Source organism: Oncorhynchus keta, unplaced genomic scaffold (genome assembly GCF_023373465.1).
Source record: "Oncorhynchus keta strain PuntledgeMale-10-30-2019 unplaced genomic scaffold, Oket_V2 Un_scaffold_5722_pilon_pilon, whole genome shotgun sequence".
Lineage (NCBI taxonomy): Eukaryota > Metazoa > Chordata > Actinopteri > Salmoniformes > Salmonidae > Oncorhynchus > Oncorhynchus keta.
Genome location: NW_026290965.1, coordinates 43,482 through 58,182, shown reverse-complemented (window position 1 = coordinate 58,182; position 14,701 = coordinate 43,482). Strand labels below are relative to the sequence as shown.

Sequence of the window (14,701 nt, the reverse complement as noted above, 5' to 3'; positions counted from 1 at the left end):
GAGAGATGTTGAAGGGTTAAAGGGATAGTGTGTCTGGGGACTCGCGATGAGCATTTATAAAATCGCAGATAAAGTAAACTCAGAGGCAAACATTACATCATGGCCCACTTTCCTGGAATTCCGATTTTTACGGGCTCCCGGGCACTCTACAGCATCCTGATAATTTTTTGATATGTTCGAAAAGTACTAATCTAGTGTCGGCCATTAAGATACTAATGACTACCGTAAAACTTCCATTTCACAAGTTTAAGGACCAGACATGAAAATGGGTTTAGAATATTTGAGGAAATTATTGAGGATTAAGGAGGGAAATTAGAATGGACCAGAGGAAGCTAAAGGCTGCAGATTAAGTATCTGGAGAGATTGACCATAGGTTTGGCTTAGAGTCTCAGATAGACATCAGTCAGGCCATGGTGGATAGGAATTGCCTTCACCACAGAAGCCTAATAAGAGAACTCCAAGTGAGTCGGACCCTGGAGGGGAAGTGAGCTGTTCTGGACTGCAGGTGCTGAATGGTTGGCGATATAGCTGAGGTAGTACAAGATGCCCATGAGTGAGCCAACAGACCCAATGAGCAACGGTGGTAATTCCCTTCAAGGAAGGAAATGTGGAGGAACCAGGCTCAGCTGGAGAGCCATTCCTCTTTTGGCTGGTTGGGTATGATATTGTGCGTGAGGTAGATGGTGTCCATGAAATGAGGCATAGACTGGAGGTCTGTGCCAGATTTAATGCAGGTTCTGAGAGATGAAAGTTGTGGGCTGTCCTGATGTTGATGTCAGGAGAGATGTAGGAATGATAGGCTTGAGAGAACCAGCGGCCAAGGAGTTGTACGGTGTTGTCTTAGATGCCATGGAAAAGGCTCCAATGCGGAAGGATTGTCCGGAGAATGGGTCAGCAGGATAGCCGGAAAGGGATAGTATTAGTCTCAGATGGGAATGGAACCAGAATCTGTGATGAATAGTGTATCGGATGGAGGCATTTTGAGATTGAGCTGCAGGAAGCAGAAGGGTGGTTCGATGGTAGACGGCAGCCAGAACAGGTAGACTGTGGTTCCAAACTGATTGGTTTTGCTGTGTTTGATGTGTTTGATGGTGAAGTCTTTGTTGAGGATGGTTACATCTGACACGCCAGGATGACAAGGGTTGTAGATAACAGATGATAAACTCTGAACATTGCAGGAATCCCAAAAGAAACCTTGATTCTAGTGTGGAAGAAACTGATGGAGATTTAAACAGACCGGTGTTTGGATGCAGGCAGAAAGGATGTCTAAGGTGATGGGCTGGTGGACTTGTGCGTTGAGGCCCTTGAGAAGGTAGACTTGCAGGTGACAGGAACACGAAGACCCAGTAAGCAACTTGAGAAAGTGGCCTGATTCCAACCAGGTATGTCCAGATGGAGGATGTCAGCATGGAGAGGGGTGACAATGGCAGGTAATAGATGGTATGGAAACATCTCCAGGCTGTCCAGTAAGAGGACAGTGTCCTTGGTGCAATGGCAGATAGGATGGAGTGGCTGGGAGATTAGGAGAAGGGTCACGGGAAAGTCATCATGGTTTAAGGAGGGATTAGGGTTGGTAGGGGTTCTCCATACGGGGAAAAGCACCTGCATCTCTGAAATTGGAGGCGGGACAGAGAATCAGCGAAGGAGTTACATTGACCGGGTACATGTGCAGCTCTGAGAAGGAACTAATAGGTGACGGATGGCTAGGTTAGATGTCTTAAGAAACTCATGATAGGGAGGTAGTCAGAACGGCCCTTGTTAATGAGGTGTACTTCTCTCTGGAGGAACGAATGGTCAAAGGGCCATACCGAAGGTTGTCAGAATGGATGAGTATGGCCCTTCAACCATTCGTTCCTCCATAGAGAAGCAGCTATGACAATTAGGTACAACTCGAGAGGGGCAGAGGGGGCTGCAGGAAAAGCAATCGAACGATCGATGATAGGCTTCTTGCCTGAATACTTTTGGGTGGCAATTCCGAGGGGACTGATGCGGTAGGTGGAGAATAGCGGGGAAGAAAAGGGGCCAATCATAAACCCCTGCTTCACCTCCTTGACCAAGAGGGAGGAAACTGGCTTGTCAAGTGCAGAACAGAGGTTGGAGCAGAAGTGAGGAGACCAGAAAATATTTCAGGCCATCAAGAAAATAAATATTGGATAAAGGATGGTTCAGGGGGAAAGTCCAAGGCCGCAGCCATGGTGGTGAAGTTGGTGGGCTGGTGAGGTTGGCTAACAGTCATTTATCAGTAGAAGGAGTGGGATTGAGGGCAGGATTTTAGCGTCACACTACAGAATGTGTACGAGCTTGCATGACGAAGTACTGCAGCCGTAGTTATTGAAATTGTTGCAGATTATGCAACCGGAGGAGAGTACAGGTCTCATTGGTCCTTCCTCCCACAAGACACGGCAAACGCATAATATCATCTAGCAGGAGGAAGAAGGTAGGGCGGAACAGCGAGCAGAGGCAGGGCAGATGACACTTCAGGGGCGACTGAGCAGAAAGAGAGCATGGTGGCAGGGTGGGATGGGCAACCACAGAAGTGGTAGGCGAAGGATACTTTGACAGCAAATATGCAACAGTAGAGCGCCACGTCGAGGGCGCCCCAGTATGTCATGCTACACTGAAGGAGCCTGGAAGCAAAAGCTTCCGAGAACCGGCAATGGAAGTCGTATAAGGTTGCACCACCGTTTCGGTGGTGATTGGTAGTCATCCAACTCTTGAGAAGGATGGGATGAGCAGATGGAGTCTCTGTAATGGGAGAAAGCCAAGCAAAACTCTGGGACAGAGAACCTGGAGTGGTGAGGGTCAGTGGAGCTCAGGGGCACCTGGAAGAGGTCGTGGTTGATAATGTGGGTTAAGGCCTGTGCGGGAGAGGAAGTGAGGAGAGAGGCACGATTAACACCTACCCCTTGTAGTATCTTCTGGCAGAGAGGGGAAGAGACTGCAGGTTGATTGAAGATCAAGAAGTTGGGTGGAGAATGAGCCGGGGTGGCAATAGAGAGAAACTGGTGGGCCAGAGAACACAGAGAGAGATGGAAGGCAGGGGGGGATGTTGAACTCCGGCGTGCAGGGTGGTGGGGAGAAAGACCTAGAGGCCAGATATGGCATTGCAGTTATTTTAAGGTCTGAAATAGTGATAGGGCACTGAAACAATGGACGGCAGCCATCTGGTTAAAGATGGTGTGTCCTTGATAATGGAGAGTCTAGAAATTGGTCTGAAAACACATCGGAATCGGAGGCAGTGAGCTCAAACTCCATAGTAAACGAAATAAGGACTCCAACTTAATTAGAACTACGATAAAACAAGGCTTATCACGTTCAGTGTCTTGCATGAGACGCAAACAGAGAGGATGAATGACTGTTCGGTCAGATTTAAGTAAGGTGGTAGTGGTGATTAAGGAGAGTGAGAACAGGTGTTGAGGTTGAATAACAGTTAGTAGCAGATGGAGCTTGTTTGAGGAGTTATGTTCAAGGCAGCTAGTGTTGCCAACAGTAGTTGAGGCTGATTGGCAATGGTTAGCTGCTGGTGCTTGTTGAATTGGCAGGGAGCTGCGTTCAAAGCAGCTAGTTAAGTGTTAAAGTCTGGTCCTTTCTCACAAATTTTTGTTATTCATTAACACCAATCTCTTATAAACAGCCGGGCATCATTTCATATTTTAACAAATAACACACAAGTGTAATTAGGCTTTGCATGACATATTTTGCCAGTCTGGTCTGGTGGAATCTAACAGCATCTTTATCGCATGCTGAATGATTGATTCCTGCCAAGCCAAAACGCAACTCTGTCTATAGCTAGGTTTCCATCCACTTGTCGATAGATTTTCAAGCGAATGTTCAAATATTCACCTAAAAAAATATGTGCATTTGAACGAATAGGAGTGTTTGTCAAACTGGCTTGATTTCCATCAAAGCTGGGCTTGATGACCTAGTACACATAAAACAGGACATGTTTTCATGTACTGAGTAAAAAAACAGAAGTTCAATGCGTTTCCAGCACATTTAACTATGGTTTTGTCACAAAAACTGTTGAGATAAATAGCAAACCTCGTCTTGGCGCATGCTCTCTAGTCTAGATAACAGTTTGCTGATAAAGTGGGGAGGGTAGGATACATGATGAGATATGGATAAGAGCAAGATCATTTTTACTTGAAAATAAGTATTGGCAGCCGTGCACCGATCATCATGTCATCAGCATACAAATAATACCCTCTATATTTATTGACAATTCGCATCAAACTCATCACCGTGCACTTAACCAAAATGCGCAATTCATCATAATGGATTTAATCTGTAGTCTAATAAACTCATGCTTTTCCACGCTGTGGTGGGAACACAACATATCATTGCATGTTTACTTCAACATGATAGTAATTATATCAATATTTGAGTATAAAAGCCTTTCCACAGCAATTGTGGCATAATCTATTTCACTGACAAAATGATCCACCCTTGTCTAGCGTATTTTGTTTTGTCAATATTATATATTATTTGTCAATATTTCCTGAATAAATGTGCTATTTCCTTTAGGCCTGTCAGGAGTTTTATATGCGTCATCTAATTCAGTGTTTTCTAACGGTGATCAGTGTTTTAAACATCAAACAGGGTTATCGATTACAGAACATGTGAATGACTGATTTCAGGACTGCTTTGTGGTTGAAGCAAAAAAATGACAGGCTATTAATTACATGTTTATGGCTAAGAGGTTCACATAAATGTGTCCCAACAATGTAAACCTGACAGAGTTCAGCCCAATGATAGAATCACTCTACTGAGGTATGTGTTGCTAGGCGTACATCTCATAAAGATAACCAGCTCATTATGATTTGGCTTGACTGATTCGTCAAATGTGAGAGGTACCCCAATGTTAAGATTATACGATTATACAGTCTTCAGAAGGCCTTATTTGAGATTTACCGAGTGTCGTTTCATCCAAACAGTTTTTAAACCTCTACAGGCTCGGTGTCCCCACCGCGGGGCGGTTGAGTTGCTGTTCTGTACCTTGTCACACCACCCTGGATTACTGAGCTCTGCCCGCCATTAACCTGTCGTTTTGCCTGCCTCTGTTCTCGTAATAAACATTTGTTACTTCGACACTGTCTGCATCTGGGTCTTCCCTAAAACGTGATAAGCGCTTGATGGTTTTTGACTGGTACTGTATATTTTCGGAGCCTTAAATATCCTAGATAAAGCACAGACAGTTAAACATCTTATTCATTATGATTTATCAATGCGTTTCTATGGGCTTCAGTAAAGGCCAAATTCAATATTTTATGAAATAATTTGTACATTTTTTGTGGGATACCTAAAGTGGTCGTAGCCTACTTTGCATTTAACATGGGAAAGTATTTCTGTTAACCCACAATACGGTTATAACAACTGGCTATACACGGACAGTGTGATAGACAAACGCACGCATCACAAACAGACTGGAGCAATATTGCTGGAAATGAATTGGCAGATATTGTTTTAGGTTTCGCTTTTTAAGCCAATAGTGGCAAACCAGGGGTGAGATGATGTTGCATTGATTAGATGGTGTCTAATACTTGTGAGATTTGTTAATGAATTGTTTGGCGAGCTAACCATGTGGTCTGCGAGCTATTGGTATCTCGCGATCAACCTGTAGGAGACACCTGTGCTAACTGATACAATCAGTTTCCACTAGCATTGTGACATTCCATAAGTATTAGCGCATTATAGAACATAACACAATAAGAATGGAATAGGCAGTACCTCTGTGAACAGCCCATTCTCTGATATGAGGGCCTGTCTCGCTAGAGTGTTGATCTGCAGAGTGTAGCGGGAGTGAGAGATCAGGAGCTATGGAGAAAGATGTAACAATCGTACATGAAATTCACACCTAAAAATGCTATGTATTGTAGTATCCTACAACAATTTAATTATAAAAAAAATACATGCATTTTATATAGAATTTTTACAAATTCTTTAAGTTTCTCTGGAATTATGTTAAACATATTCAGTTGATTGGAAAATAACTCACAGATATTGTTCAATAACAGTTGAAAACATGCACAGCAGTAGGTATGTACCTTGTAGATGGGATGCACCATTGGTAGGTTACGCAGTGTCGACATGGCAAACACCTCAGCCAGCAGGTGAGTCCTCAGCAGGTGAAAGTTCAGCTCATGTTCAGCGAAGTCAGCGCTCCTCACAAAGATCTTGGCCAGAAGCCAGTCATACTCAGAGTCAGTTGGAAGGAAGATGGGGTTGTCTTCTCCAGGCTCCTGCTTCAGCTGTGAAAGGAAATGCAAAACACAATCATAGCTTGTTTCATTAATTGAGTATGTGTATATTATTACTATAATTAATTTAAAGATAGAGTACCAGTCAAAAGTTGACACACCTACTCATGCAAGGCTTTTTCTTTATTTGACTATTTTCTACATTGTAGAATAGTAATGAAGCCATCGAAACTATAAAATAAAACATATGGAATTATGTTATAAAGGGGATTTCAATTTGTGCTTTTCGTAAAACTAATTTCTTTGTTCTATTCATGTGCTATTCTATAAACCGATTTGTGTTCATGCAATGGTTGACTGTACAAATCCTCATTCTCAGCAGCTGCAATTTGCCCAGACAGTGTTTTGAGAACAAACTAAAGATATGTTTCAAGGTCTCAGCTTAGAGAGAAAGAAGCCTCGTGAGGTATTGGTCTGTCACATGAAGTAAACTAAATGGTAATGATGAATTAATTATGCAAATATAACTTGTCTGTATATTGCCGTATATATGTAAGACAACTGCTGGGTCTGCACAGGCAGAGCTCCTGATTGACATGTGTACAGTTCTTTTTGACATTGAAATGGTTCGAACCTCTCCAGCGCGCTGACAAACAATGATTTATTTAATATTCATTTTGAGTGTCCCTGTTAAAGAATTTCCACAACAATGTAGTAACCAAAAAAAAGTGTTAAACAAATCAAACCATATTTCAGATTCTTCAAAGTAGCCACTGTCTCTTCCGACAAAAGTAATGTCCTTTGTCTGAAGAGTACATTTTCGATTTTTGTTTCCAACCTCAGTGTCTTTGTGAGACGCAGAGTAGGTGAACGAACGTTCTGCTCATGTGTGGTTCTCACTGTGAAGCATGGAGGAGGTGTAATTGTGTGGGGGTGCTTTGCTGGTGACACTGTCAGTAATTTATTTAGAATTCAAGGCACACTTAACCAGCATGGCTACCACAACATTCTGCAGTGAGATGCCATCCCATCTGGTTTGCGCTTATTGGGACTATGACCCAAAACATGGCCCAAAACACACCTCCAGGCTGTGTAAGGGCTATATGACCAAGACCGCGAGTGATGAAGTGCTGCATCAGATGATCTGGCCTCCACAATCACCCGACCTCAACCAATTGAGATGGTTTGGGGTGAGTTGGACCTCAGAGTGTAGGAAAAGCAGCAAACAAGCACTCAGCATATGTGGGAACTCCTTCAAGGCGGTTTGAAAAGCATTCCTCATGAAGCTGGTTGAGAGGATGCCAAGAGTGTGTAAAACTGTTGTCAAGGCAAAGGGTGACTACTTTGAAGACTAAAATATATAGTATTTTGATTTGTTGAACCCTTTTTTGGTTACTACATGATTCCATGTGTAATGTCTTAGTTTTGATGTCTTCTCTATCATTCTACAATGTAGAAAATAGTACAAATATAGAAAATACCCTTGAATGAGTAGGTGTCCAAACTTTTGACAGGTACTGGACATAAGTTTAATTGTTTAAAGAAAACGTTGTTTGGAGTGTTGTCTGTATGGTACATAAGGTCATATGATATAATATGAATCAAATTCTTAACTCTTTAGTTTTAGGTTAACAGTATATGCTGTTACGTAATTTCCGGGCAATATTTCTCTCCATTTAGGGGACCCCTTTTGGTTCAAGAGCATCCCCAGTGGCAAATGTTCTGTTAAGTTTCTTCAATGTAGATTTCGGAACTCTACATTTTGCTTCATGTGAGATGTACCTGGATTGCGATGGGCATGAGCTTATTGTCTGTCATGTAGAGCAAGCAGAGAGGAGCAGCCAAGAAGTTCTGTTTCCCGTTGATCACGTTTGCAGTCACTCCATGTAGACGCTTGTAGTCAACCAGAAAGATGTTGCCTTTCTGTTTAGGTTAGGACATGAATGAGTTAGGAAGACGTCAACACCATACCAAAGAATACACACGACTTACTCATGAGGAAACCAATAGAGCAATAACAGAACGATGAGTGACAGACAGACTATTTTGACAGACCTGAACTTCCGCAACAAGGCTTTTTCCGAAAAGGGAAGCCTTCACCATGTCTTCTGTGACGGGGAAGTTCTCTGGAAGCTTGGAGCAGCGATGGATCATCATGGGGTTGATGCCGTTCAGAAGCTGGTACCCAAAAAAACTCATCCTCCTTCCAGTTCTTTTCAACATATTCTAATAGATAACAAAAGTATCAAATAATGAGATGCTAATGGTTCCAGTAAACCATTTGAATCCTTGACTTATTCAAGACAGACACCACTGAGCAGACCTTACCATAAACATCAGTCTTGTGGCTATTGAAGACATGACTGAGTTCATCTAGGCTCTTCCATTGTTCCTTGTTTGTGGACAGTCCTGCTAGATTCAACTCCACCAATCTGCCGGGACAGAGAAGGAAATTAACTTCAACATGCAAAAGATTTCGTTGGATGGTGAAGTTGGTTAGAGATTGGTTTTAACACCAGAGTGTCCCCCAGGTGTCTGTTGTGGGTCCCTTACTCTTCATCCTCCCCTTGGGTGGTTGATTCATGCACAGGCCACATATATTGAATATGTGTCAATCGCGATTTGATATATGTCTGCTCTTTGGGTTAAATGTGTTCCTATAGTCCTGTGTGGCCAGTTGGTAGACTATGGCTACAATGATAGTGGGTTTGATTCCTGCTGGGGCCACCAATATGAAAAATATATGCACCCACTTTAAGTTGCTTTAGCTAAAAGTGTCTGCTATATGGGATATAATGTATTATATTGATATAAGAAATAAACATACAGTACATATCAAATCAAACTTTATTTGTCACATGCGCCAAATACAAGTGTAGACCTTACTGTGATATTCTTACAAACCCTTAACTCTTCTTGAAATGCACTGTTGGTTATGTAAATATTTACCAAATAAACTAAAGTAAAAAAATAAGTAACACAATAACATAACAATGCTATATACAGGGGTTACCGGTACCGAGTCAATGTGCGGGGGTACAGGTTAGTTAAGGCAATTTGTACATGTAGGTAGGGGTGAAGTGACTATGCATTGATAAACAGTGAGTAGCAGCAGTGTATAAAACAAATTGGTGGAGGGGGGTGTCAATGTAAATAGTCTGGTGGCCATTTGATTCATTGTTCAGCAGTCTTATGGGTTGGGGGTAGAAGCTGTTAATGAGCCTTTTGGTCCTAGACTTGGCGCTCCGATACCGCTTGCCGTGTGTTAGCAGAGAACAGTCTGACTTGGGTGACTGGAGTCTCTGCCAACTTTATGGGCTTTCCTCTGACATCGCCTATTATATAGGTCCTGGATGGCAGGAAGCTTGACCGCAGTGATGTACTGGGCCGTACTCACTACTCTGGTACGCCTTACAGTCAGATGCCGAACAGTTAACATACCAGGCGGTGATTCAAATGGTCAGGATGCTCTCGATTGTGCAGCTGTAGAACCTTTTGAGGATCTGGGGACCCATGCCAAACCTTTTCAGTCTCCTGAGGGGAAAAAGGTTTTGTCGTGATATCTTCACAACTGTCTTGGTGTGTTTGGACCATGATAGTTTGTTGGGGATGTGGACACCAAGGAACATGAAACTCGACCCGCTCCCCCACTACAGCCCAGTCGATGTTAATGTTGGCCTGTTCAGCTCGCCTTTTCCTGTTGTCCACGATCAGCTCCTTTGTTTTGCTCACATTGAGGGAGAGGTTGTTGTCCTGGCACCACACTGCCAGTTCTCTGACCTCCACCCTATAGGCTGTCTCATTGTCGGTGATCAGGGACTATGGTGACTATGGTGGTCTGCATGAAACGTGTAGGTATTACAGACTCTGTCAGGGCATCTGTAATAACATACACTGAACAAAAATATAAACGCAACATGTAGCAATTTCAAAGATTTTACTGAGTTACAGTTCACATACGGAAATCAGTCAAATGAAATGCATAAATTAGGCCCTAATCAATGGATTTTACATGACTGGGAATACAGATATGCATCTGTGGTCAGATACCTTACCTTTTTTGTAAGGTCATGTATCAGAAAACCAGTCAGTGTCGGGTGTGACCACCATTTGCCTCAGGCAGCACGAAACATCTCCATCTTTGATCACACTATTGATCATTGCCTGTGGAATGTTGTCCCACTCCTCTTCAATGGTTGTGCAAAGTTATTGGATATTTGATGGGAACTGGAACACGTTGTCGTACATGTCGATCCAAAGCATCCAAAATATGTTCAATGTGACATGTCTGGTGAGTACGCAGGCCATGGAAGAACTGGGACATTCAGCTTCCTGGAATTGTGTACAAATCCTAGCGAAATGGGGCTATTCATTATCATCCTGAAAAGTTAGGTGATGGTGGCGGATAAATGGCACGACAATTGGCCTCACGCTCTCGTCACTGCATTCAAATTGGCATCGATAAGATGCAATTGTGTTTGTTGTTCGTAGCTTATGCCTGCTCATACCATAACCCCACCACCACCATGGTGGGCACACTGTTTACAACGCTGACATCAGCCAACCACTCGCCCACACAATGCCATACACACAGTCTGCCATCTGCACGGTACAGTTGAAACCGGGATTAATTTGCAAAGCAAAGAGCACACTTCTCCAGAGTGCCAGAGGCTGGAGCATTTGCCCACTGAAGACAGTTATGACAAACTGCTGTCAGGTTGAGACCCTGGTGAGGATGTAGAGCACACAGATGAGCTTTCCTGAGACGGTTTCTGACAGTTTGTGCAGAAATTCTTCGGTTGTGCAAACTCAGTTTCATAATTTGTCCGTGTGGCTGTTCTCTGATGATACCGCAGGTGAAGAAGCCGGATGTGGAGTTCCTCTGCTGGCGTGTTTACACGTGGTCTGTGGTTGTGAAGCCGGTTGGACATACTGTCATTCTCTAAAACAACTTGAGGCGGTTTATGGTAGAGAAATTAACATTACATTCTCTGGAAACAGCTCTGGTGGACATTCTTGCATCCAGCATGCCAACTGCATGCTCCCTCAACTTCAGTCATCTGTGGCATTGTGTTTTGTGACAAACTGCACATTTTAGAGTAGTCTTTTATTGTCCTCAGCACAAGGTGCACCTGTGTAATGATCATGCTGTTTAATCAGCTACTTGATATACCACAACTATCAGGTGGATGGATTATCTTTGCAAAAGAGAAATACTCACTAACAAGGATGTAAACAAATTTCTCCACAAAATCTGAGAGAAATAAGCTTTTTTTGAGAATATGGAACATTTCTGGAATCTTTTATTTCAGCTCATGAAACACTGGACCAATACTTTACATGTTGTTTATATTTTTGTTCAGTGTATATAACCTATATAACATTTCTGCTAAATGTCTGAATGGCTTGTTAGATATACCATTTTAGATATGATTTGCGTAGCTAAAAATATATTTAATTTAGGCAACCCTAGCCTGAGGTGTCATTCTTGGCATCGTTGCCATATTCTACGCTTCACACTCCTGGCTGCCAAATTCCCCTCTTCTCAGGATCTTGCAATTACCTAAACAGGTCTAGGAGAATCACATCTCATTTAAAAGGAAATGTTTTCACAGGTATGTTGGGGACATGCCAACAGATTTTGACAGATTGAATACATTTCCTGGTGTTGCCTCATGGTTCTCAACCTAGGGTCCATGTAACCCTGGGGGTTCTTGGCCTGTACTTGGGAAGATTCATAAGAAAATCAGCCTAAAGCTGAAATTCACACAAAAGGGGTACTTCAGGTGTACTCCACAAAGAGCTATATGTGATTGGAGTACAGTAAGCAAAAGAAGGTTGAGAACCAGTGCTTTAACTTACGCTTTGGCTGCTGTGAACTTGAACTCCAAGTCCTTGGTGAAAGAGAAGCGGACCTCATCAGGGAGTTCAGAAGCGCTGTCAACTTTCATTATTTGGGGTAGACCCTCGGCATATATACTCCAGCTGAAGGGAACAGACATGGTAAATCAAGACGGGATACACAGCCTGTCATTCACTATTACACAACATCATACCAGACCTGGGTTGATTCTTTTTTAAGTGCAAACCCCACCCACCTGCTACTCCAGGCACGCTAAACTAAATGCTCTGAGTATTTCAAAGATTTACAATGGTATATGAACCCAGGCATAAACCATGCAAAAAGGGGGGCTTAAATAAAAATGACACGCTTATCCAGAGCAATTAGGGTTAAGTGCCTTTCTCAAGGGCATATCAAAAGATTGTTCAACTAGTCAGCTTAGGGATCCAAACCAGCAACCTTTTGGTTACTGGCTTAGCGCTCTTAACAGCTTGGCCACTGGCTGCTTTTATTACAATCGCACACCATTTTCTGTGTGTATGAGTTATGTTTTTATTTGGATTTGTTTAAAGTTATTGTATCTTTACAAATTATGAATGTTTCCATAAAGCTTACCAGTACACCTTATGGCGACTCTGCAGCTCCTTCTTTCTCTCCTCTATGGCCTCTGGGCAGGTCTCATTGAATATCAGCTTACCTTATATACAAAAGACCAGAAATGTTGATCATTTTCATGTGTTTATGGATTGGTCAACATCTTAAGAAATCCACTGTATACACTACTGTTCAAAAGTTTGGAGTCACTTAGAAATGTCCTTGTTTTCCATGAAAATATACATGAAATTAGTTGCAAAATGAATAGCAAATATAGTCAAGACATTGACAAGACTAGAAATAATGATTTTTTTATTGAAATAATAATTGTCCTTCAAACTTTGCTTTCATCAAATAATCCTCAATTTGCAGCAAGTACAGTCTTGCAGACCTTTGGCATTCTAGTTGTCAGTTTGTTGAAGTAATCTGAAGAGATTTCACCCCATGCTTCCTGAAGCACTTCCCACAAGTTGGATTGGCTTGATGGGCACTTCTTACATACCATATGGTCAAGCTGCTCCCACAACAGCTCAATATGGTGAGATCCGGTGACTGTGCTGGCCACTCCTCTATAGACAGAATACCAGCTGACTGCTTCTTCCCTAAATAGTTATTGCATAGTTTGTGATCTGAACACCTCAAACTTAGATTTGTCTGTCCATAACACTTTTTCCAATCTTCCTCTGTCCAGTTTTTGTTCTTTTGCCCATCTTAATCTTTTTTTTTTATTGGCCAGTCTGAGATATGGCTTTTTCTTTGCAACTCTGCCTAGACGTTGACGTCACTGTTGACGTTGAGACTGGTGTTTTGCTGGTACTATTTAATGAAGCTGCCAGTTGAGGACTTGTGAGGCATCTGTTTCTCAAACTACACACTAATGCATTTGTCCTCTTGCTCAGTTATGCACCAGAGCCTCCCATTCGTTCTATTCTGGTTAGAGCCAGTTTGCGCTGTTCTGTGAGGGGTGTAGTTCACAGCGTTGTATGAGATCTTCAGTTTCTTGAAAATATCTGGTGTATTTCTGATCAATTTGATATTATTTTAATGGACAATTGTTTCTTTTCTTTCAAAAACAAGGATATTTCTAAGTGACCCCAAGCGTTTGAACGGTAGTGTATATCAACCATTATTCCATAAATATAGCCCCTTTCACACACATTTCAAAATAAACTATAACTACCCAGACTATTTGCAATGAACCCCTCTTTATTCTTATTAATACATTCACATACGCTGCTGCTATTCTCTGGTCATTATCTATGCACTTTACACCTAACCTTCATGGACATAGTACTTAAATGACCTTGACAACCTGTACCCCTGCACATTGACTCGGTTACCGGTACCCCTTGTACAGTGGTTTGGGAAAGTATTCACCCCCTTGGCATTTTTCCTATTTTGTTGCCTTACAACCTGGAATTTAAAATAGATTTTTTGGGGGGGGGTTGTAGTATCATTCGATTTCCACAACATACCTACCACTTTGAAGATGCAAAATGTTGCAGCAACTACAGCTGCAAGTCTCCTGGGGTATGTCTCTATAAGCTTGGTACATCTAGCCACTGGGACTTTTGCCCATTCTTCAAGGCAAAACTGCTCCAGTGCCTTCAAGTTGGATGGGTTCCACCGTGCTTCTACACCTGCATTGCTTGCTGTTTGGGGTTTTAGGCTGGGTTTCTGTACAGCACTTTGAGATATCAGCTGATGTACGAAGGGCTATATAAATACATTTGATTTGATTTGATTTGTGTACAGCAATGTTTAAGTCATACCACAGATTCTCAATTGGATTGAAATCTGGGCTTTGACTAGGCCATTCCAAGACATTTACATGTTTCGTCTTAAACCACTTGGGTGTTGCTTTAGCAGTATGCTTAGAGTCATTGTCCTGTTGGAAGGTGAAACCCTGTCCCAGTCTCAAATCTCTGGAAGACTGAAACCGGTTTCCCTCAAGAATTTCCCCGTATTTAATGCCATCCATCATTCCTTCAATTCTGACCAGCTTCCCAGTCCCTGGCGATGAAAAATATCCCCACAGCATAATGCTGCCCCCACCATGCTTCACTGT

The 14,701-nt window shown here is 42.4% G+C and overlaps 1 pseudogene; it reads right to left on the bottom strand.

Annotated features, from left to right (window-relative positions):
* The window catches only part of LOC118375030 (hydroperoxide isomerase ALOXE3-like), a 35,960-nt pseudogene that overhangs the window by 8,201 nt on the left and 13,058 nt on the right, over positions 1–14,701 (bottom strand).